Source organism: Mauremys reevesii, linkage group 11 (assembly GCF_016161935.1).
Source record: "Mauremys reevesii isolate NIE-2019 linkage group 11, ASM1616193v1, whole genome shotgun sequence".
In the NCBI taxonomy this organism is placed as follows: domain Eukaryota; kingdom Metazoa; phylum Chordata; order Testudines; family Geoemydidae; genus Mauremys; species Mauremys reevesii.
In genome coordinates, this window is record NC_052633.1 from 61,926,331 (window position 1) to 61,952,416 (window position 26,086).

Below are 26,086 nucleotides of genomic sequence, written 5' to 3' on the forward strand. Positions count from 1 at the left end.
GAGGGGATCTAGTACTTAAAAGAGAAAAAGCCTCCAGCCTGCCAGACCTATTAGCACAACATTGAAACTGTTAAAGAGTCAGTCAAGGGGCAATGAAGCCATTTAACAGGCATTTGCCAACCCCCAGGTATCTACTGCCAGTTTCTGAACATACTGACAAAAACAGTTGTGCATGACTGTAATATTTACTCTGAACATGTCAGTCTACAGGATCTTAGTTTAAAATTTGCTTTAAAACTATTCCATTATTGAGTTGGTAAAGATTATAAAATCACATCTCTAAAAAATCCTTGCACAGATGTTTAGATGCACAATCATCTTTAGCCTTAAATGCTTGGATCTTCAGACATAGGGTTTTTTAAAAGAAATTCTTCAAAAGACCACCCTTATCTAAAATACAAATTTTAATTACTGTAGTAAAAAAACTTACTTCCAAAGTCTTCCTGTCCTTTCTGTCCATCCATTTCTCCTTTCACTCCCTCTCTTCTCCTCTCTCCCCTCCGAAGGAAGCAACAGCCCTTTGCTTCCAGATAGCTGGACAAAGAGTTTCCCTTTCTTTACTTCTGACTGTCTGATGAACTAGTTTTAAGTGAAATCAGTTCCTTAGTAAGATATAAAATCCTTTGTTATGCCTAAAATCTTTTGAAAAATATTTTTTTAAGTTGGTAAAATTTCATAAACGTGTATTGTTATGGAGATCACACACAGTACATTAGTGTTCCCTTTTTCTAAAAGCAATGAACATTGTTATGAACACACTAAACCTCTGTGACTGATTAATTTAAAATAATGTCTGTTTCAGTGAGTTAAATATGTAGTAATCTGGAATGAGTACATTTAAAATATAAAATCAGCTTAGAAATTACTGATTAAGAAAATGTAAAACAGAGAAGAGTTGCATCAAGTATTCCATAATATTTAATGTTGTATTCAGCAAGACAGCTGACTCACCCTTACTACAAAGTTTTTGCAAATAAATGTCTGACAAACTTCAGGGCATATCAAAAAACCTGTGACTGACATTTTTTATTCCCAAGTTTAGTGCTTTTAATTAGGTACCTTCTGCATGTCCATTCTGCATGAGGGAGAGGGTACAGGGGTCTCTGCAGGGAACTGTGACTCTCTGCCACCATGAGGCGGGCCGGACATCTTGTTGTTCTTTCTTCCTTGTCCCTCCACCTCCCTCCACCTCCCTGCTGCTGGCTCACTGTGCTGCAGGGGAACCATGTTAATAATACTGCATAGGGCCCCATAAACTTGGCACCCTGGGTGGCGCCCCCCTGGGAGCGGCAGGGAGGAGCACGCGAGAGCCCACCGGAGAACCAGCATCCTGCCTGCTTGGGCGGTGGCCCCAGAGCAGGCGGAGAGGAGGCGCTGGGCGGGAGGGGGCGGGGGTGGCGGTGGCGCGGCGGTGGCGGTGCTAGTGTGCTGCCCCCCCCCCCTGCCCCCCCTGGCCTGGCCTGGCTGAGGGCTCCGGCTGCTCCCAGCAGAGGCATGCCAGGCATGGCAGCAGCCCCAGAGGCGAGAGCCCGAGGGAGGGAGGGAGGGGGGGGGGGTGGGGCATGGCTCTCTGCCTGCACCCCTCTGCTGCTGCCCCCAGAGCCCCCCAGCTGCTGCTGCTGCAGCTGGGCAGTGGCCCATGTCCAAGTGTGAGTGAGTGAGTGGGGTGGGGGTGGGGGGGGGGGGTGGGGGGGGGGGGGGGGGGGGGGGGGGGGGGGGGGGGCGTCGGGGGGGGGGGGGGGGGGGGGGGGGGGGAGCAGCCCCTGGGCTGGGGGGCTGGGGGGGGCAAGGCTCGGGGCTTTGCTCAATCCTCAAAATGATGGGGGGACTGGGGGAGGCGCAAGGTCAAAGTTTTTAAAAAAAAAAAAAATATCACTGGCTCTGAGTGAGTACTTCAGGCCTCTCTCCACCAATGGGGGGGGGATGGAATACCTCGATCTCGCCGGCAATGCCCCTACTTATACAGCCCAAAAAAAAAAGTTAGCCTTCTTGGCAACAAGCACACACTGTTGACTGATCCAGTTTTCTCCCCCACTACCCCCTAGGGTCCTTTCTGCAGACCCCTGCCCTAGCCGCTCGTCCTAGTCTCTGTGCAGTGCATGGGATTCTTCTGTCCTAAGTGCAGGACTCTGCACTTGTCCCTGTTGAACCTCATCAGATTTCTTTTGGCCCAATCCTCTAATTTGTCTAGGTCCCTCTGTATCCTATCTGTACCCTCCAGCATATCTACCACTCCTCCCAGTTTAATGTCATCTGCAAACTTGCTGAGAGTGCAGTCCACGCCATCCTCCAGATCATTAATGAAGATATTGAACAAAACCGGCCTCAGGACCGACCCTTGGGGCACTCCGCTTGATACCGGCTGCCAACTAGACATGGAACCATTGATCACTACCCGTTGAGCCCGACGATCTAGCCAGCTTTCTATCCACCTTATAGTCTATTCATCCAGCCCATACTTCTTTAACTTGCTGGCAAGAATACTGTGGGAGACTGTATCAAAAGGTCTGCTAAAGTCAAGGAATAACATGTCCACTGCTTTCCCCTCATCCACAGAGCCAGTTATCTCCTCATAGAAGGCAAATAGGTTAGTCAGGCATGACTTGCCCTTGGTGAATCCATGCTGACTGTTCCTGATCACTATCCTCTGCTCTAATTGCTTTAGAATTGATTCCTTGAGGATCTGCTCCATGATTTTTCCAGGGACTGAGGTGAGGCTGACTGGCCTGTAGTTCCCCGGATCCTCCTCCTTCCCTTTTTTAAAGATGGGCACTACATTAGCCTTTTTCCAGTCATCTGGGACCTCCCCTGATTGCCATGAGTTTTCAAAGATAATGGCTCTGGATCCAAGAATGGTTAAAGGACTACCGGAGATAATTGTCAAGCTTTGGGTGGTCATGTTAACATCTCATTGAAAACAAATGATAAATATTGAAAAAATCCATAGTATGTATTTTGTTTCATATGCATATTTATTCTTCAAGCTTAAATAGGTACAATAGAACTTAAGAGTTACGAACTGACCGTTGAACCACACACCCGGAATTGAAAGTACGCAATCAGGCAACAGCAGAGAGTGAGACACACACACACACACACACACACACACACAGAGCAAATATAGTACAATACTGTGTTAAATGTGAACTTCTAAAAAAAAAAAAAGAAGAAGAAAGCAGCATTTTCTTCTGCATAGTGAAGTTTCAAAAGTGTATTAAGTCAATGTTCAGCTGTAAACTTCTGAAAGAACAACCATAACATTTTGTTCAGAGTTATGAACATTTCAGAGTTACGAACAATCTCCATTCTTGAGGTGTTCATAACTCTGAGGTTCTACTGTCCTCATTATCCAAAATGAAAAGTTTGCAACACTGTAAGTAAAATGCAGGAACACAACAATTGAATTCTCAGTCTACTGACAACTTCAGTCTACCACATTTTTGTATCTGCCTGTAGGTTCTAATACACTGTTACCAATTGACTTGCTTTTTCAGCGCTAAACCTACTAGTAAGATCTGATCAAACTAGTCAAAATGTGCCAAAAATACATCTGATGTTGAATTAGTGAAAGTCTTTTAAAAATGGAAAATTATAAATATAAGTGTTCCATGTCCTATGATTTTACTTCCTCAATTTTCAACTATTTTGATGCAACAAACTGTGGCCCCTCTTTCTTTTCAAATATAGATTTGAGTAGAAATCTCATCGTAACCTAAGATCTAGGGGGAAAAAAAGAAAGAAATTTGGGATTATATCACATCAATCACATTTCAGGTTCTTCTTCTTGCTTTGGGTTCCACCTATAACTTTTGAGTTTCAGATTCCTCATGTGGCTTAAGTAACGGAAAGGTTCGATATTGTTTCTGAGTAGTATGTTCTTTCTTTGATCCTGGTCTAATATTTATATTATAATCAGGTCAGGAGCAGAACCCTGTTGTGACAGCTGTAGTATTTCAGTGGTGACTGGCAATATTTTAGAACAATTTATTTAACCCCCAACAAGAAATAAATTGAAGTAAACACAGCCCTATTTTGTACTGACTGCAGCTGGTTCTTGTCTGTGTGTGAGCAAGTCAGTTGGAAGTTTGGAACTACCTAGTAGCCTTCAGGGTGTGTGGCAATTTGAAACTCCCTGTGGAAGCATAACCCTTTACATGATGCCATGGTGGGCACTGTCCAAACATGTTCAAAGACATGATCCCCGACCCATAGTTTAAAATGTAACAAGGCAAGTGACATACAAAAGGGAGGGGTGGAGAGAGTCAAAATATGATTCTTATAAACACTTGCTTATTTTAGATGAAAGTGTCAGCTATCTCCATCTGCTTCTCAGCCCACCCAGCATATATTGGCTGATTTCTTATACATATTATGATAGAGGTGGGTTTTGGGGATAGACTTTGAACAGGGAGAGGATATGGAGCCTGGCTATAATTTATTATTTGTGTGGCAGATATCTGGATTCTTTGGAAAGTATTATCCAGAAGCAAGATAGGATATGAGGAGGTGGGTTTGGGGGACAGATAGAGAGAGCGAGAGAGCGAGAGCGTGTGTGTGTGTGTGTGTGTGTGTGCACACTCTCTGTGTGGATTGAGTTTCCTGTGCATATTTACCTATTAGTTATCAGTACATATATGACCTAGTGTGACCTGTAATCAAGGGTGAAAGTAACTTAAAAGACTTACCGGTACGTCAGAGTCCTGAGCAGGGCGTGGCCTCCGCTGGAATGGGCGTGGCCTCAAGTGGAAGAGGCGGGGCCTTTCAAGATTTAAAGGCCCAGGGGCTCTGGCTGTGGCTGGGAGCCCCAGGGCCTTTAAATCACCCCAGAGCTCCCAGCTGCAGAGGTGGCTGGGAGCCCCAGGGCTCAGGGGCAAACTTAAGGGCCCGGGACTCTGGCCGCCATGGAGCTCTGGGCCCTTTAAATCACCGTGGGAGCCCTGCGGCCACTACCCCAGGGCAGCAGGGCTCGGGCTAGTGGCGACAGGGCTCCGGGGCAATTTAAAGGGCTCGGTGCTCCTGCCACTGTGGGGAGCCCCAGTGGCTGGAGCCCTGGGCCCTTTAAATCACCGCATGAGAAGTTGGTCCAGTACCGGACCAGATCAGCTTACTTTCACCTCTGCCTGCAATGTAGTTGAGGCTGTGTCAGTTCCAGGAAATTAGAGAGGCCTATCTAATAGTAGGTCTAATAGTGTGACCTTATTTTGGGTGCAATTGTTTGTACCGTTGATTTCTCCATTCAAGTGCTTGACTGATTCTGCAAGTCAAGTAGATAGGTATCTAAATGGATGTCGTTGTAGCACAAATAACTGGACCTTCAACTTAGGAAGTGGCTGGAGGGCCAGCTAAAAATCAGGGCCTTAACGTGTGCCTCTGAGAAAAGGCACTTAACATTGTTCATGGGCACTTCCTGATCTAGTACTGGCAGTTAAGGCACTGAATTGATTTTCCCCTTTGTTCTACAATATCTTGACTTGTAATCTGAATAATGTGTTTTCCTGCTCTTTGTAATATCACACTGGTGCAGCAGTTGTTGTTGTTGTATCTGTCTGCTGTATAACAGAACAAGAATAGATCTCATTCTGTTAGAGTTTATGCCCTTTTCTTGCTCTTTTACACTTACAATATTTGGGAGCTGCACTCTGAAAACAAATTGCTTACCAAAAGTACAAAAGGTTTCTCTTGTCTTGTGCTGTGCAAGAGTACTTAAATATACAATTAAAAACCTTGAGTGTAATCATAGAAAACAAAAGAATTCTGATGATGCAGTCTTGCAATGGATTGACTAATGGCATATAGTCAGAGAGGAGGTAGCAAAGCTGATGTCTGAGGGGACAGAGGGATTTTGTTAGAGATGGGGTTCATGGGGGGGCTAATGGTGGGTAAATTGCTGCTTTCGTTGGGTTTTTGTCGGTTACCTAGAATCATTGATAAATACTTTTGCTATCCTTTTATTAATTTCACAAATTATAATTCAGATTATAAAATATTGACTATGTAGTTATATTTTTTTTGACATTTCACACTTCAAGATTTATTTATTTTTAAATTCTCAATTTGGTTTCTTCAAACAGCCTGGGTTTTTGCTTGTTTAAATACATCGGGCAACACTTTTGGGTTGTAAAATTACCAACAAATAAAAATTCCTAGCTTCACTTTGGTGCAAAACTTGGTGTTCAGGGTACTTTGCAGAGCTGCCTTATTTAACTCTTCATATCATTATAACTCTACCCCAATATAATGCTGTCCTCAGGAGCCAAAAAATCTTACTGCATTCTAGGTGAAACCGTGTTATATCAAACTTGCTTTGATCAGCCGGAGTGTGCAGCCCCGCCCCCCGGGGTGCTGCTTTACTACATTGTATCCGACTTTGTGTTATATTGGGGTAGAGGTGTAATTGTAATGCAGCTCCTCTCAGTGGAAATAATGAAACAATCACCACCAACTACTGTTTTGCAAGGTCAGAAAAATGATTGTTATATAACTCTGTTTACTACAGGCTGGCAATTTGTTAGAATCATAGAATATCAGGGTTGGAAGGGACCTCAGGAGGTCATCTAGTCCAACCCCCTGCTCAAAGCAGGGCCAATCTCCAGACAGATTTTTGCCCCAGATCCCTAATTGGCCCCTGCAAGGATTAAACTCACAACCTTGGGTTTAGTAAGCCAATGCTCAAACTGCTGAGCTATCCTGTGCCTCCCTTTTACCCAGTCTCTTGAGACACTTTAAGAAAAACACCACCAACTGAGAGAAGAGTATTTTACACAGGATTAGGAGACATTTAATACTTTTCAATAAGGCTTGTTGCCTCAATTTCTTTTGTAGTATCATGCTGGTGTATCAAACCATTAAATCATCATGTTATTATATGAATAATAAAGTTGTGGACAAGCATCCTTTATAAAGGGGTAAGACTACCAAACTCATCCCACTTGTGAGTGTGCGATGTAAATTATGGGACCAATCCTGCTCCATTGGAGACAATAGAGTTTTTTTTCATTGACTTCTGTAGACACGGGCTACTGCCTGATTTGTTCCTATAGCCCAGTTTTGTTAAGAGGAGTTGTTCCCATATCTAAGAGTAAAATTTTATCTGTGGACTACATAGTCATCCCACAAGTCAAGTCTGAGTAAAAGACTTTTGCAGGGATAGATTTGTCAGAATCGTCCCTGACTCAGGGATATGGGGCACAGGCTATCTGCACAACCGGGCTGTGGAATCCATTACAGCCAGTAAGGAAGAGGAGTTCAAGATTTGGAGCAGTGGCTGTATGAGATCCACTGGCCATGAAACCACTACTCCCTCGTCCCATTCAAAAACCCCTCTCCCTCCCACACGCACTCTTAATAGGGCAGAGGAGTGTACGGAGTCCAGAACATGATCTCTGCTTTCGCTCCTTGTGTCTTTGCACAGCAACAACACCGCATTTGCAATGTGTTTCAGCCATTACATGCCCACAGAAGTTGCTGCGGGATTTGGCTCTATTTCTCTAACGAGTGCTTCCTATCCTCTAATCTTGCTACTTTAAAACACCACTGTAATTTAGAAGTCATTTTTACAATGTCAGACAATGTTTTCCCCTTCACTGGATTACTTGGTAGGCTTGGTCACTTCCAAGGTTCTAATGTAATTTGGTCTTATTTTGGTGTGCTGTCCAAACGCATGCCCCTATACAGAAGTCTAGTGCTGTCCAAAGCAGTAGCCTGGCAAATTGCAGAGTGTACCTATTGCCAAAAAAGCTACTAAAATTTTTACACAATAAAACACTGCTATAATGAATTATTCAGTCATCGCTGTTCAACAGGGAATCAGGAGCTTATGGAGCTGTAGCAAACAGAAAATAAATATATAGGGGTAAAGACTACAAAAATGTGAAGGGAAAAATTCAGATGCAATATTAGTTATTAGTTATTGCAGTTGTGAAAGACTCTGAATTAGCTCTGATATACTTGTTGGCAGTTTTTCACAAATTTTAAGAGCCATTTGCTAATCATTGGGACTTCTCTGTAAACAGTGTTCACTTTTTTTCCCCAACTTCTGAAAGTGATTTGTACGTTAGGAAATGCAAGATTAGCAAAAATGTGCTTCTCAAAGGAGCAGAGATGATCTTTGGCATGAATCTAGGAATGCACCCAAATAGCTTCAGGAACTGTTGATTAATTTAAAAAGATGAAAGGTCAGCAGTTCAAGCAAATATTAATTGAGTCATGCAGAATACTCATGAGTTATTTTCATGTTATTCGGAGTGACAATGCAGAAAATTCTCTACTGATGTAAAAACAGGGTCCATTGACTTAATTGTAGCTGAACTAATTTACTCCAGCAGAGAATTTAGACCATTATTTACAATTTGGCTTATATGTGGAAGTATTATTTAAATTTGTTGTTTGTTAAATATGCATTTCAGACTCTTGTTGGAAATGGATCTGGAACCTGGAATTCTAACTGTTCAGTTTGGAGTATAGTCTGAAAACTCTGGTCCCGTTGGGGAGTTCACTCACCACAGAAGCGCCTCCTTGTGGCCAAGGATTGTGTAGCAGCTCTCAACCCCATCTGGCACCCATTGCCGATGGTTGCTTCCCATGACTCTACCCTCTGGCAAGGTCACAATTTAATCTATCACTTCTGAAGTGACAGTATCCAACATAAAACAGTCCAATGTCCTCACAAGAGGTCTTTTGCCACAACTCCTGTGATCCACACTCTCTTGCATCAGGGCTTCCCAGTGTCCTTCACTTCTTGTATCATGGGGGCTTCAAGTCACCTTTTCCAGGTGCAACTACATAACATAATTGACCTCTCAGGCTCTGATTACCCCATTCAGGGCCTGTGTGGTATAAACGCCCCTTCCTACTCACCAAAAAACAACTCCCAAAATATCTGTCATTAGAAAATAAAAAAAGAGCCTTTTACTTTCCCTCTACTTTCCTCAATTACCTTACTGTCCTTTCTGAATGCTGACATTTTAATGACAACCACAGTAGACATTAATCTGGAGCTTGTGGAGAGAGTGTTCCGGGAAGCAATCCTCCTTTTAATGGTAAAAAAAGTAATTTTTCTTCAATATGGCTTTATTATTAACTTGATAGTGTGGCCTGTCTCATAGCCAAAGGCCTTCAATTGGGTCAAATACGATCCTTTGCTAAGCACACAAGACTCATGTTGATTTCAATGGGAGTACTTCTGAAAACACTTTGGCCCTAATGTCAAAGCTCAGTACCAAGGCTTTTCCATTACCAGCAATGTATATTGGACCTGCAGACAGCCATTACCTTCACTGAATTAAGGGAAAAGTCAAAAACAAGGCTGATTTGAACTTTGCTTCCAATTTAGTAGAACCATTCCATCACTTGATAATCAAATACCCTCCCTGCACAAGTAGAATCTTCCCTGCCCCACCCCATCCTAAAATTGTTCAACCTGTCTCATTATAAATTCCTAAATCTCAAAATTGGCAAGAAACCAAAAAGAAATAAATAATATTGTTAAAGAGAGAGAAACTGGCCCTGCCTTATTTTGTCACAAGAACAGGTACGTTACTTAGGAAGGAGACATTACTTTTGTGGAAATGAATGATGCCGTTCACTCCTTGCTCTCAGGCAAACCTTTTTGTTTGTATGGATTTCTGCCAAAATGTTGTAAGATGTTCAATGAAATGCTCTCACCTTTAGTAATGCAAGTATTATGGCATGAATGGGGAGTGCCAACAGTATCATTCCCTTTTGCAGCAACATCCCTCAATCTCTTGTTAAGAAAATGATAGAGCCTCTAAAACGTTCTTCATTCAGCCCCCTCCAATCTCCCTATTACTCCTGAAGTTTAAAATTGTTATGAGGACTTTGCAGAAGAAGAATGGACCCTGCCTTACTATTGCTGTGGCTTGCTCTCACACATGGAATTACTGTTGAGGAAAGATGTGACTCAGAAAACAAGAATTGCCTTATATGTGTGAATGGGTCCTACGCTCAAACTGACCCTTCATTTAGTTGTTCTCACTATTGTAAAAGGGCATATGCACAGGTCAGTAAGAGATTTGTGTGTTGTGATATACACACCAAAAAAATCTCTAAAAATAATTGACTGCCTAAAAGATTCCTGTGATTAGCTGTTATAGCAAAGTTAAGCTCTCAGGCTCATATTTTGAATGTGTTGGACAAGTTGTCCTATGACTGCAGAGCTCTTAGCTGGCCGCTCACTTCACTTTGAAAGATCTCTTACAATATGTGTTTACTTATGCTAAACAGTCTGTTCCACCTTGTGTGTAGCTGTGACCCTCTAAGTACCCCTCTCAGGCATGAAGAATAGCTCTATGTAGCTTGAAAGCTTGTCTCTCTCACCAACAAAAGTTGGTCCAAAAAGAGAGATTACCTTACTCAGGGGACTGAAACTTCTCTTCTGTCATGGTTATAGGAGTTTGAAGCAGGTGGTTGGAAGAAGGCATTAAAGAGATTTGACCCTTATGGCCGGGGGTCTAATTGAGTGATTTTACAGAGGGCCAAGTTTTTCTTGAGCTGGCCCTAGTTATCTGTTTGGTCTGTTTTGTTTTCACTAAGATGGAATCTGGAAAATTAGGCTATAGTGACATTTGCCTTTCAAACAGCTTTCTGTTTAGGAGAGATACTGCAATGTAAGAATATTCTTAGGATGGCCACATTGTTTATGGTCTCATTTGAAGAGGTTTTTTGGGGAAGGACAGGAGTGAGAGAGAGAGAGAGTGTGTGTGTGTGTGAGAGAGAGAGTGAGAGAGAGTGTCTGAAAGCTGGTTTTTGAGAGAGAGAGTGGTGGACACAAATAAAGCTTTCATTCAGCACTTGAAAATGCTTTTATATTCAGAAAGCAGCCAAGATACTTGGGGGCCTGATTCTGATCTTCCTTACACTGGTGTAAATCAGGAGCATCATGACTGAAATAAAACTGATGTAAAAGGGGTCAGTATCAAGCCTTGAGAGAAGACATGGATGTTAGATAAGAAGTCCATAAAACATATCCCAGAACTTTAAATAATTGAGTATTTTAACTTATTCTGCTTCAACTCAAAATAGCACTTTTAAGACCTTAATGGTTTTTACTTTTAATTAAGCTTGCCCTAGGCTAGGTGCTGATGGGCATATCTGCACGAGAGAACTATTATAACACCTAGATGAGAACAGACCTGATTTTTGACCTATGTAAAGAAGCATTCCCTCTAAGAAGCATTCCCGTTATCCTTAAATCAGTCAAGTTCTACTGAGTTATTGCACTGCTCACATTCCCCCATGAAACATAACGGATAAAGAGGCTTTTAAAATGTTTTATATAGTGTTGTCCATTAAAGTAAGAAGAGCTTGCAGAAAAAAATGTGGGATTTACACTATCTCTGCATCTCCCATTGAAATCAATGGACCCTGTAATATGACCAACAAATCCCCACGTTTCCCCCCCCCCCAATAGCTCTCATTGCTTTTTAATTGTACATCTGGGGGAAGAGTTTCAGAAGAACCACACTGTTTAATATATTTGTGAAAAATATCATGTCATTCAATGCTTCCAGGATCCATATTGTTTCTAAATGGGAACATAGCTTCTTAAGGTCAATATGTACAGTGGGACCTTGGGTTAATAAGCCTTGATATATATCTCAGCATAGGTGTGTATTAGAGAGACAAGGTGGGTGAGGTAATATCTTTTACTCGACCCACTTCTGGTGGTGAAAGAGACCAGCTTTCAAGCTACACTGAGTTCTTCTTCAGGTCTAGGTATTGGTCATTCCTCATCTGACACCAAGAACCTAAACTAGAAATGTACCTAAGAGTCATTTTGTGCTGACAGCATAAAGAAGAACCAAAATTTAACCTTTCTGATATTGAGTATTCCTTTGTTTAGAAAAACACACTATCCAATTCTCATATGACTAAAAACCAAATGTTTTTAGTCTTACATAGGGAGAGGATTAAGGAGGGAAGTGGGGTCTATCTAATGCTTTCACAGGATTGTGAAAAAGGAGCTCCAGTGCAGAGCTGAGTGAATAATCATCTTTTTATTTTTTATCTGATGGTCAAATCAAGTATAGTCATTTTGGGAAGACTCAAAACAGTGAAGCAAGAAACAAACAAACAAGAAGTTGTTGTTTCAGGTTGACCTAATCATTTTGTTCTTTCAGGCATTTTAACTGTTTTTTTATTAAAAGCAAAAGAAATTTGGAAATGCCATTCACAAAACCACTGGAGGAAGAGATGATGAGAGTAGGGACTTAACAAATGTCTCCCATCCCGAGTGTGTGGCTTAACCACCAGGCTGTAGAACAATGGTGGGCTACCTGCAGCCTGTCAGGGTAATCCGCTGGCGGGCTGTGAGGCAGTTTGTTTACATTGACTGACTGCCAGGGACGTGCTGGCCGCTGCTTCCCGCAGCTCCCATTGGCCGGGAACGATGAACCGCGACCACAGGGAGCTGCAGGCAGCTGTGCCTGCGGGTGATCAATGTAAACAAAATGTCTCGCGGCCCACGGGCTGCAAGTTGCTCACCACTTCTGTAGAGTTTCTTACACACTTTTCCCCTCTCTGGCCCAGTGATTATTTAATACTAAGTGGAAGAGCTTCAACACTGAGAAGAGACTCTGTGACAGGGTGCTGCTGGGGAAGCCTCAGCCAGCCACTGCCTCTCTAGCCCCATTCAGGGGAAATGGATTGGGGCTGGGTAAATAGCCTAGGTTTGCCTAATCACTGACTGAGCCTGCCAGCCTCATCTGGTAGGAGCTATAAGGCTGGGAGGAAGTGAGTGAAAGGGTGGGAGGGGGCAGAGACCAGGAGGGAAGTGGGGCTCAGGGAGAGGTAGGAGCCTGATATGCTGTTGCTGACCTGGCCAAACCATTGTAAATAGCCTGTATATAGTAGGAAACTGGTGGTGGGAAATGGACACAAATAAAGAGCGTGGGTGTTGCACCAGCTTGGAGTGTCCCTGAGTCTGTGAGGAGTGGGCCAAGGGGCTGAATACGCAGGGGCATGCCATGAACCCCATTACAGACCCACACCAGAATATCCTATAGCCCAGTGCTTCAAGTACTCTTTTGAGAGATGAGAAACCTAGTACACCCCTTCTCTGAATTTTTCAGAGTAGGAAACTGAACGTGGAGCTCCCAAATCCCAGGTAAGCGCTCTAAACAGTAGTCTCTAGGGGATGACGAGTATGGTCCCTTGTGAGTCTAGTCTGGTGTGGTTTTTGTTTGGTGTTTCTTTTTTGTTTGTTTTGGTTTTTTTTGCTGAAACTACTCAGTGAATTCATTCCAAATTTAGGTGGCCAAAACTGCATATTTTGATGAATAAACTGTCCAAAAAGTTTTACCCAGCTCTGCTTCTGAAGTCTAATCTCGACATTCATGTCTTCTGTGGCCTTGGCCAAGTCACTTAAGCTCTCTGCCAAAATTTTACTCATCTAACAAACATGATACTTACAAGAAAAAGGAGTTGGCTTTCCCACCAGATCTCTCAACCTCTGGACTTTGAAATGAGAGATAATGACACTCAAAGTTAGTGACAATGATTAACGCTATGATTTAGTCACAGAGGTCATGGCAGTCACAGATTCCGTGACTTTACTGAACCTCCGTGACTTCTTCAGCTGTCGGCAGCTGAATCCGGGGTTGGAGGCGGAACTATGCGCCCCTGCCCTGCTGCAACAGAGGCTGGATGGCTGGAACCAGGACCCTGCAGCTTACAAGGTGGGGTGGTTGCAGCTGATCTGTATGCCCCTGTCCTCCAGCTCCAGAGTGAGGCCTATGCACCCCCTGTGGCTGAACACCAGCCCCATGGATTCCGCTGGGGCCCTGCATCCCACTTGCGGCATCCCAGGGCTGTGAGCTGCTCCTCCCCTCCCATGGCTGCAGCTGGGGGTTGGCAGGGGCTGCAGCTGGGGATGCACACCCCTGTCCAGCATAGCGGCCAGCTCCAGAGCGGGGTCTGTGCATCCCCCGTTGTGCCCCCTGCTGCAGCAGCTGGACCTGGGACTGTGTCTCCACCATGGCCTTTCAGTCACCTCCCCCACCCATGGTACTCTGTTCCTCTCCCCCACTTAGCCTTGCCCCCAATTATTTTTGGTAAAGTCGTGGACAGGTCACGGGCTCCCTGAATTTTTGTTTATTGCCCGTGACCTGTTCATGACTTTTATTAAAAATCACCGTGACAAAATCTTCAACTTAACAATGAGGAGCACCACACCTTGAAATAAGGGACATAATGAGGAACATCAAATTTTGTATTGAACATACTGTTTTATTAAACATTATATAGATGTACAAACATACTGGACCTTATAATGGAAAAAAAAAGTCAATTTGCTCCTTATTTTTCATGTGTGCTGTGAAAATCTATTAGCTGATAGGAGATTTCTTCTGCTAGATCACTAGTGTAATGGATCCCTCAGCACATTTTGTCAATATAACTTGACAAATAAAATGAAATTAAAAAGGATTTGAAGTTTTTCAGAAAGTTTCCAATGTGGGTGCAGTATGCTGTATATTTTAGACAAAAGAACAATTCCCCTCCAGGTCTTTGCAATGCCCCCCTCCCCAGAATCTGTCCCACCCGTGTGCTGAATAGATTCCTCAGCAGACATTCTATCTTGAGATGACAACAAACAACTGGCCCAGTGACCTTCTCCGCTGCCCCACCTTGACTGGCACCCTGACTGACCTACCAGAGACTGATGCTGTTAACAGCCCACCTAAACCTATTTGCCAGTGCTCCAATTTTGCAAGACTGCACTGGGTGCGGAGCTTGCCAGTCACTGTCAATCCTACCCCTCCCTCCCCACCCCCGGAACTGTTTCCCCTCCGGGACTTTGCAGTGGCAACTCTAGGCACCTTTAAAAATTGGAGCTCAATGTGGGATGTCTTTCACAATGTGGGGCAGTTGGGAGGTATGTGTGCCATGGAGACTTCCTGTGTGACTTAGAAGTCTTTTAACCTCTCGGTATTTCAGATCTCTATATGTAAATGGGTATTATTAGACTTCCTTTCTCCCACAGTTTGAGTCTTGTCTATTTCCATAGTCACTAGAATGAAGAGCTTACAATCTTTTAATATGTGTATGCACAGTACCTAATACAAAAGCGCTCCAGTGTTGGGGCCTCCAGGTGCTTCTGTAATATAAATAAGAAGATTACTTTTTTTTGGTGTAGGCGGCGGGGCGGGTAGACGACCCTACCCTAATTTTTTTTTTAATTAAAATTTATTATATTGGCCTATTATAAGACCCCCCCTTCTGAGGAGAGGCCAAGCCTTTAAAAGCGGCCGGGAATCAGGAGATCAGAGCTGGGCTGCTGGCTGGGGGAGGAGGAGGAGCCCAGGCCTTTATCCCAGCGCGGGGGGGAGTCAGGGCTGGCTGCTGGCTGCTCTGGGGGAGCACAGAGCCTTTTAATCCCCAGCCGCCAGCGCTTTTTATACCCGACGTATAATGACCCCGATTTTTTTGGGGTTTTTTTAATATAGAAAGTCGTCTTATACGCCGGAATATACGGTAATAGTTTAAAATGTTGTGCTTGGGAAAAGCATTTTATGAAAGCTAAATGTTATTGAGGCATCTTGTGTCTAAATTGCCTTTTTATTTGAAAGTTCTGACAATAGCTGGAAAGCCCTTGACAGATATTTCAACAATATCCTTGAAAAATTGATTAAATAGTCTGAAAATTCCTGATACACTACAATTGCTCTTGAAAACTTTTTGGAAAATTTACTATTATTTAAAGTACTTAATTCAACTTTCTTCTTAATTGCATGTTGTCTCTAATTAGTGTGTTCCAGTTTAGGAAAGACTATTTTTTTTTTATTACAACTCTTCAGGCCTAATCAGTCTGTCACTTCATCAAATTCTAGCGCAGTCGTTCCATTATTAGATATGTTAATAGTATCTAGCTCTGCCCTGTTCTGGTTGAAGTCAAATATAGCAATTCCAATTAAGCTTCTTCCAAATTAATTTTAGAACAAGGTTTCTGGATTCCCTGGTATCATAAGTCACTTGAGCCTGCATGTGTTCCTTTAGCAGCTGCAAGTGATTGTGAATTACAATTACCTGAGGGTCTGCTGCCCTGTAAGTCCCCACAGGTGGTTTAGGGCCTAAAGATGTAGATAGATGCCAAGTGGGATTTTCAAACATGGGAGTTAGCCACCTAACTTGCTTGGGCACCTTTGAATATCATACTTGTTGCCTAGCTGCATCTTCAGATGCCTAAATACCTTGGAAAATCTGGCCCCAAATGCTTATTCAAACCATGTCTGAACATACTGATTATCCTAAGTCCTCAAAGCAGGACTGGTATCACAGGGGAACATGATTTGACATAGATAGGTCGATCTAAATTTTAAACATAGACCAGGGCTTAACTTGGTTCATATGAGAGAGGTGTTTCTCTTACCAGCACAAACATAAATACAAATATGAAAAGAAAAAGTCCCCCACATCCGTATTCAGACAATGCACTTTTCCTAGCAGCATAATGACTTATAAGTGACTCCTTTTAAAAAATGCTTTCTATCCAGGCAGTCGAGGGAAAATCATGGACTTGTGCGATACTGAAGCTTCACAATGACGCTGAAAGAAAATAGAGACATTGACCAGGGGAAGTAATTGTGAGACCATAATCATTCAGACAAGAACTAGAGCAATAGAGTCCTTAAATGCTGTGAATCACAAAGGCAGCATGATGTATGAAACTTATGGGTACTTAGGCAAATGGATTATAACTATACCATACCACTTCATAAATGCGTTTTTTATTCCCCATTGTTATCTAGGCCATGGAATTACTCAAAAACAGTCAGGGAGCTACAGATACCATCAGTTTTTAAGTTGTTGCTATATTCATTTTCCTGCATATACAGCACCGCAAAATCAGTGAAGGTAATATTTAATACCAGTCACAGGACAGGCTGTATGGTGAGAAGCTCCACATAAGACTAAAGCCTTTTATTAAAAGTATACCAGGCATATCTTTTACAGCTCCTAAACCACAGCAGGAGTATACCTGTCCTTTGAAGTTTATCACCTTTCTATATGTTTATGTGCTGCAAATGGCAATGTTTAACAAAGTAGATGCTGGAAGTGTTATGTCATCTGGGCTCATTCAGTATCCATAATTACAAATAATTAAAAGTGTAACTAACAAAGCTTTTAATTGTACCATTTATCAAATCCTTCATTTTATATTTCAGTGTTATAAGTCAATAAATATTGCTCTGTGCTACCCTCAATCTGTTAGAAGGGAGTGCGGTGTTATGGAAAAATTGATGATTCTCTTCAGTGCCAATATTTCTTCTTTAAACTTGGGTTTTTCATTCAAAGTCCAGTTTTGTTTGTAAATGCTTAGAAAGAAACGTCATTAGAAATTTTCCTGTGAATGCATTTTGAGGGGTGTGTCAATTTTAGGGACTTGATATTTAGTTGTTTTTAATGATACAATAATAATAATATATTAATAGGTATTATTTATTATGTATTTATTATAGTTCTGCTGCATGCTTTCACTCATGATTTCGCTCCAGGTGGTGGTGAGGGAACAGTATTTCTATATTTTCATTGAAGGCTTCATAAGATGATGCACCATTGTCAGAGGCTGCAATGAAATGTTTGGCATCACCATGTACCCTGTCTGCCCAGACTAAGCCTCTTCTTGCAGAGTATCCCCGCACTTTTCCCTGAGGCATCCCCATCAAAGAGAGGGAGAAGACAACATGTACTGCTGTAATGTCCCACTGATGGATCTTCTACTTGGAGGGACCCTTAGTCCAGAGTTTGCATCAGTGCACGTAGACATGTTTGTATCACTGAATATTACAGCACTGTGTAAACTCAACTCAAACTGCAAAAGCCTAACTTTGACTTTGAGTAGCATTCACAAACCAGCAGAAGTTACCTTCATCTGTGAATTTTCTGTACATGTTATATATAATTTCCTGTATTTGGTGAGCCACAAACTTGAAGAAGAAACTGCTTTAAATCAATTTTAGGTTCATGGAGTTTATACAGAGCAAGTCACATAGTGGAAACCACATGGTAACTCTCCTATGTATTGGATTAGTTTAGCCCATACTACATTACCAGGAAAGTTCAAAGCATCTCATCAAAATCCATTTTCACTTGTTTCCCAAGGGAGAAGTACCTCTTTTTAGTTAAGAAGTCTGTGTCAGCTGAAAAAGTTGGGCAGAGGTGCAGGGACCAAAAACCTTCTATCCTTGCCCTTCTGAATGACTGATTCTGGCAGCCAGTGTCCTAATACTTAGCCATTATTACCTCAGTTAGTTACCTCTTCCTGCTTTTGGGTCCTGTGCATTTGTGTTCTGGCTTTGTCAAAATACAGTAGTATTGTTACAACCTTCCAGAAAGAGTGTTTTGGTTTTTTTTAATCTAACTTCTCTGTATCTATGCTGTGGAAATAACATTTTCCATCACAATATTTATTTCTCTGAGTTCAGAATTCTTTTATGACATCAGAGTTGAGGCCTTGTGCCACTTCTGCTATGGCATATTAATGAACTGGTTTAGTCCAGTTCAAATTTATATAAATTCATTGAAACTATAGTTTTGTAGTCGGTTTCAGCCCTGGGAAAAGTAGTTTCAGTAGGAACCTTTACAGCTTCGCGGCCCAACAATCTTAGAAAGGTTTGCCTTGCTTTTCTACATACCCATTTGTTCCTGAATATTGTTACCTGGAATGTATTCTCTGTATTGATTCATGACTTAAACTGAGGGGAGAGGTAGATATGCTGAAGGGTAGGGATAGGATCAGAGTGACCTAGACAAATTGGAGGATTTGGCCAAAACAAATCTGATGAGGTTCAACAAGGACAAGTGCAGAGTCCTGCACTTAGAATGGAAGAATCCCATGCACTGCTACAGGCTAGGAACCGACTGGCTAAGTGGCAGTTCTGCAGAAAAAGATCTGGGGATTACGGTGGATGAGAAGCTGGATATGAGTTAACGGTGTGCCCTTGTTGCCAAGAAGGCTAACGGCATATTGGGCTGCATTAGTAGGAGAGTTCCCAGCAGATCGAGGCCACATCTGGAGTATTGCATCCAGTTTTGGTCCCCCCACTACAGAAAGGATGTGAACAAATTGAAGAGAGTCCAGTGGAAGGCAATGAAAATGATAAAGGGGCTGGGGCATATGACTTATGAGGAGATGCTGATGGAACTGGGTTTATTTAGTCTGTGGAAGAGAAGAGTGAGGGAGGATTTGATAGCAGCCTTCAGCTACCCGAAGGGGGGTTTCAAAGAGGATGGAGCTAGGCTGTTCTCAGTGGAGGCAGATGACAGAACAAGGAGCAATGGTCTCAAGTTGCAGTGGGGACGTCTAGGTTGGATATTAGGAAAAAGTATTTCACTAGGAGGGTGGTGAAGCACTGGAATGGGTTACCTAGGGAGTGGTGAATTCTCCATCCATTGTTGGTTGCAAGACTGTATGTAGTCATTACAGGGAAAAAGGGAAGGCAGAACATTAAAAGTTACTGATAATTCTAAGAAGAAGATGGAAAAATTCAGTTTTCTAATAAGATTTACCAAACCAAGTTACTATACTAACTCAGCATGTTAGAGCAATGCTATTGTTTCAGTATCCTGCCCAGTTTTATACATGCTTGCAAAAGAAGTTATGCCTTAAAGGCTTTCATGCATATTGATTAACAATAAAAATTGTGTAACTTAGAAGCCTTTAAAAAGAAAGCTGTGAATTGTTTCTGATTGTGTTAATTACAGGAGGGATTGTGAGTTTATACAACTAAATAATTGCTGCAGATGTGTTTTTGAATAATGTTCTATTAATGTAAAATTATTCTCTTTTCCTAACCCATGTTCCCAATTCTACTTTAAAGAAAATGCCTTTGCTAAATGATGAACCTTTAAATTGTAAACCTCAGATGAACAAAATATCTGTATATGAATTGAATTTATAGAGAATTCATTTCCTGTATCTAATACCACATAAATGTTTTCTTTCTATTGTGGTTTGACCCTGGGCTCCATCATCATAATCATCTTGATGGAGATTTAGGCTGTCTCTAAAGTGTAGTATGTTACAGAGATTTCCTTATAATACTTTGGGTGGGAGGTCCAGAGTAACGAGGAAGAGGGGGAAAGGTCTCATATTTATTATTTTTCTACCTTTACTGGATGTACAAAGTCAAACTGGACGATAAATATCTGGAACATTATTTAACATTAATCTGGGTCTTGGTGGCGATCAGAAACATCTGGAGCATTATTAAATGTTGAGTGTAATAAAGTTGCAAAGAGGTAATGTAGAATGTTGCCAATTGTGTCATTCTACGGTATTACATTACATAGCTAAAGAGAGCTTTATAGTCAGATCAGGGCCAGAATGAGCCAGAAATGACATATGGCTCAGAAAAGAAAAAGACAAGAATAAACTAAGCTTACTTTCTGGAAGAAAGCCAGATGTATTTTCTGAGCTGTATTGGCAAAGGCCAACATTGTTAAATACCAAAAAAAGTAACTGCAACACAAGGCAGTGGTTGGTGAAACTGGTTTGAGAGATTGAGGCACATTATATAGGTATCATGGCCCTACATCTCTTCTGTATTGAGAATGTTTTATACTGTACTGTCAGCAGCCCAAGAGCCAGCATAGGTATCCACAGGAAGATTAGCCAGTGTTAAATGGTTGATCTAATGGTCCCTTCTAGACCTTAAAATAAATGGATCTGTGAATCACTCTAGCATAAAGGGGAACCTCTGGTAGCATAGAGCTGGTGTAGTGGCTCTTAAACAATTCCATTCCCTGTGGCTAGCATAGGGGGCATGGCTGGGGGTTGAGGGACATGGCCATCATGTCTTTGAGACCTCTGGTGCTTGCAGTCCAAAGTAATCATCCATCGGGGACATTGGGGGCTAGTGTCAGTTCAACCAGATTTTCGGCTATGCTAAGGGCCCAGCCCGGTGCACAACTCGCCCAGGATCAGAGAGCATATCCCTGCCTCCTGAACTGTACTGTTTGCTCCTCAGTCATAGTCCAGGAGAGCTTGCAAATGTGTTATGTTTACCTAGTGAAGGCTTCTCTTTAATATAACTACTTTTCAATAATGTGTCTACATACATTTCTTTCAGAACTTCTAAGAAAAAAATATACAGTCATTTAAAAATAATACCAAAGTAGTGGGTCAATAGTCTATAAGGCATTCCGTGGGTTTGCGGCCAAACCCATCCTAAATTCTGCATCCTTGGGACCACCTTGGTCCCTTTTCTGGTCATCAGACCATGCTGCTTATAGACCACAGGACCTGGAATTTACAGCATGGAATGTCTGGACCAGACCTCCACAATTAATTCAGAGTAGAGATGAGTGGCCAAGCACCAAGTGGGGAGCAGTGGGGGTGGACTAGCTCAGTGGTTTGAGCATTGGCCTGCTAAACCCAGGATTGTAAGTTCAATTCTTGAGGGGGCCATTTAGGGAACTGGGGTAAAGATCTGTCTGGGGATTGGTCCTGCTTTGAGCAGGGGGTTGGACTAAATGACCTTCTGAGGTCCCTTCCAACCCTAATCTTCTATGATTCTTCTGTATATAATATAGATAATTCTTTTACGATGCTGAATATGAAATTCTCATAAGCACTCCTGACCAGGGCTAAAAGGATTTGCATGTGGTCAATCAATCAGTGCTCCATCAATCAATAAACTGTGATTGGAAAGAACCTAAATTTGGAAAGCAGCCCTGTACAGGCAAGCCATAAAGCTCCAGCATCTTTGGGTACATCTACCCAGGGATAACAGACCCATGGCTGATCCGGTTCAGCTGACTTGGTTTCACGGGGCTAAAAAATGCTGTGTACATTCTTGCAAGGCCCCAGACTAATGTCTATACAGCAACTTTTCAGTCCAGAGCCTGATCCCCATGAGCCCAAGTCAGCTGACCTGGGGCAGCTGTGGAGTTTTTCTCGCTGGGTAGATGTACTCTTTATTCCTATCCTCCTTGTGTATTTTTGAGATGACAGTTTATATCACTTTCCCCCTATTTTCACTGAACTTTTGCAAGATCTTATTTCTAGGCGAATGGGACTTAGCCTAAGGGACTAACTCAAGGCCCTGGACTGACTCAAGCTCTTTCCGCAGCCTGAACATGACGTCTCTGTGTCATGTCCTGTCTCTACAAATTTTAATTTTAGAAGGTTTTATTTTTTTTTATATGATCACATAGCTGCGAAGCTCACCTACACTAATCGATGCAAACAAAACCACCAAGCGCCAGAATACCATTCCTGCATATGAAACTAAAAGAGGTTTATCCACGAGGTGCTGCTTTTCCTTATCCCTCATGAGACACTTAGGAAATTGCTGTGCTAGCATATAATACCTGTTTTCATGAAGCCAGTCTGACAGCAAGTTATGCCCTTTCCCTTTGGGACTGAGTTCAACAGAAATTAAATGCAGACATTGACACAGCAGAACGTTATGGATTTGGCTTTTTTATTCAACTGAGCTATTTACCAGGAAACTTAACTGGCTAGTAGAGCCATTTGAGGCTGTATCTCTTTGTTCCTCTCATAGGATTGGTCCAATCTACCCTCATCCCATCTTTTCACAAGCCTTTATGTTGAACTTGTGGACAAATATTATCTTTCTACTGTCACAGAACTAATTTTTTAAAGAAAAGCATTTCCTGGATTAATTTATATCTATGCAGTATCTGCAGTTCACCAGCCCAGAGCCTGAACCTTACTCAGAAAGTCAAATTTTTCTTTAAAATATTCTGCCTCATCTGATGCTCTGGAGAGAGAGGACGAGTTATTTCTTTATCCTGGGTCAATGTATTTAACTTTTAATTTTACTTTTTCTTACTGCTTTAGGATTTTCCTTATCTGATCAACAGCAGACTAGCTGTCAGTACCGAAAGCCTATTATTTCTCACATCTATGGTAGTTGGTTTCCCCTTAACATGCTTACTCCAGTTGGTGCCTCTGCCTTTTACTGCTTCTCAGGAAGGCCTTTGGTAGGCCATTGACTTCAGTGGAGTCACTCCTGCTCTATAGTGGCATGGAAGAAGCATCCGGTCTCTCATCTCTACATTTCTTTATATTGGTCTTTCTCTTACAATAATCTCTTGCCTGAGGGTATTTAAAATGTTTCCTTTTTGTTACCCAACAATATTTGTTTCAGTAAAGAAAGATGCTTGGAATACCATAATCTCCCCCCACCCTCCCAACAGTGTTTAGTGCCCTATGTACAAAGAACTATGATTGTGATTTCTAGCATCTGTTTTTTAAAGTCATTCCCTCGAAGTAGTGATATGCACAATTCACTGGGGATGATACTCTTTTTTTTCTTAGCATACATATTTTAATTGGTAGTCACTATCTTAAACAGCTATTAAGTTCCATTATCTGATGGCTGAACAAAGGTTGTATTACTTGCTTTTTATAATGACTTCCAGAAGAAAGTTCCAATAACTGGGGCCCTTATTCACCAGAAATGTCCCACTATAATAATCAGGATTTTCACATAAGCAAGAGCAATAGGATTGGGCCCCAATTAATTTCTCGAACATGATAATACTTTATATAGTGTTACAAAAGGGGCTGATTGTTGGGATAGCCTCCGAGACCTCTTCCACTCAGTTCCCCGAGAACTCAGTTCAACTCTCAGTTCATCACTCAGGTTCCTTTAATGGAATTTGATGTTATAACCCAAATTTCTGCACCAAGAGGTGGTGGTGTGAAGCTAATGATCTAGATGTTCCTAGTAAGCCATGCACCTACAGCGGGGGCCAGGAGCAGCTTCGATATGCGTTTAACCAGTTGCAGTGAGTCAGAAGAAGCTGCAGAAAAAAAAGCTGTGGGCAGTTTTGGCTTGTGGGTCTAGGTTGGTCCCTGGAAGACACTGAGTCAGCTGAGCCTCCTCTTGACCTAGAGCAGAGGTGCTGGGCCTAAGGATTCTCCAAGAGTGGGTTGCTTTTGTGCTCTTTGTTCCCAGCCATGCTTTAAAAATCTGGAGTCTAGTACATTTGTATCCTGATTTTGTCATTGATTTCTGCTGCGGTCAGGAAAACTGATGTGCAAGACTCCGAAAATCTGCCCTCTTTTGGTGGTGAGGCAATGATAGTTAACCTTTGAAGGCACTGTGATTCGATATCAGGTTTCCTCAGTACAACTCTGCCTCTCCTAGTCCTTTCTGTTAGTTTAAGTGTGAAGATAACTATGTGTTTCTCCAAATTTTAAATTGCTTACGTCTATTGGTGAAAGTGGAGAAAAATGGTTTGTTATGCTGGAATTCAGTGTTAAGAATTCTGTCCACCAATATTGGACTCTCAGAGCCATATATCTTAATTTTTTTGTGGGGTGTGAAGTGTGATCTGTATGCAGTAAATACAACAAAATGACACCTACATCTTGGCACCTATGAAGTGGTTAAACTGTGTTTTTTTTACAATGCAAAAAGTGGGATTAGCAGTCCTCACTACCACATAGGGGAACTGTGCTAGTCCATCTGTTCTGGACTGAACATTAATTGTTGGTGAAGTGTCAGGAACTGAAAGCCCTGAGGTCAAATTCCCATCTCATTTAATGTGTATGCAACTTGGTTTGAATTAAGTGGGGTTGTACTCATGAAGTGAGAGTAAGATCTAGTCCAAATATTTACATTAATAGCATAAAAGTGACTGCTTGCCTATTGCTTTCCTCACCCTGCCCTTGTGCAGTGTTTCACAGTTGTTCAAGGCACATGTGCTAAATTGGAGTATTTAAACTGACTTCTTTCATAAGACAGGACCTGAGCAAGAAGAGGTCTTTATATTTTCGCAGGTGCTAAATTGTGGAAAGGAAATTACAAAAAAATAAAAGGCAAAAATTGTGAAGATTGGTTCAAGGAGTATGCTGTATGTATTGTTATAGGACAGAGAGAGAATGATTTTCCTTGCATTACCTATAAATATGCTCACAGCCAGCCGTGTACATTATGTTGGATCATGTCTGACGTATACATATAACACACAAGTCAAAAGCATTGGGTTAGGACTCTTATGGACCTCAGACATTTGGGATGGGCTTGTCTGACTTGGGGAAGTATGAAATATACTGCCCGAGTATGAGGGAAAGCGAGAATGTGACTCCTTTGAGTGACTTCTCTTATTAAGTATCCAACCTATTATTTACTGTCTCACCGCTAAGGGAGTTCTCCTTTGGCTTGGGCAGTAAAGGCTTCTGCTTTTGGTGCTGAAAGACCCTTCTAAGATCCCATGAGGCCCATGTGGTTTGTTTGTATCAAAGAATGTGGGTTGTCACAACACCTTTCTTGCCTCAGATGTTTGCAAACTTGTTCAGAAACAATCTTCTGCATGTGCAAAAAAAGTCTTAGTATTTATTTGAAGTTATAAATTATAGTAAGCTGCACCCATTCTTTGCCCTGAGTGACTACCCCATTGGCTAAAACAAACAAAAGAATGCTAAAATACTATCCATGAATAGAACCATGCTCATCCCTCAGTCTGCTCCCTGCTTAGTAGCCTGAGGGAAAAAAAGAGAGAGAAAAGATGGCTTAGCAACATGGCCAGAAGTTTAACAAATCTGGGCACTGGTGGGTCACGGAGAGCAAATTCTAAAATCAAGGACCCCTCACCATGTCACCAGTTTCCTCTCATTTATTCCATGAATACTCCGGGTCAGGTGGCTCTGCTGATCTCATCTATGACCATATGTCACAGAGAAAGACAGCCTCTCAGGTGTCCAGGCCCCAAACCATTTAAGGCATTTATAATTTAAAACTGACACCTCAAGTTCTACTCAGGAGTTTATTGAAAGCAAATGAATATTATGGTGCGCCAGTTTAATGTGCTCCCAAGGTGCAACTCAGTAAATAGATCACAGCATTCTGCACTTGCTTCAACTTCTAAATGCTCCCAAAATGTAATCCCTCATAGAATGTATGATAGCAATCTAATCTTGAGGTGACAAAGGCCTAGATAATTGTGTTAAGGTCAATATCAGAGAGAAAAAGTTGGAACTTGTCTTGCCAGATGCAGATGGAGAAAATACCGTTTCATGTGGGGAAGGGAGAGAGCAATACCAACCATGTATCACCTTGATGTATTTTTCTATTCTGCAAGACAGTGATGGTGC

The 26,086-nt window shown here is 42.0% G+C and overlaps 1 protein-coding gene across 4 annotated transcripts in view; it reads left to right on the forward strand.

Moving 5' to 3' along the window:
• DPP10 (dipeptidyl peptidase like 10) overlaps positions 1 to 26,086 on the forward strand; it is a 402,675-nt gene that overhangs the window by 61,440 nt on the left and 315,149 nt on the right. The gene's annotated exons all lie outside the window — the stretch shown is intronic.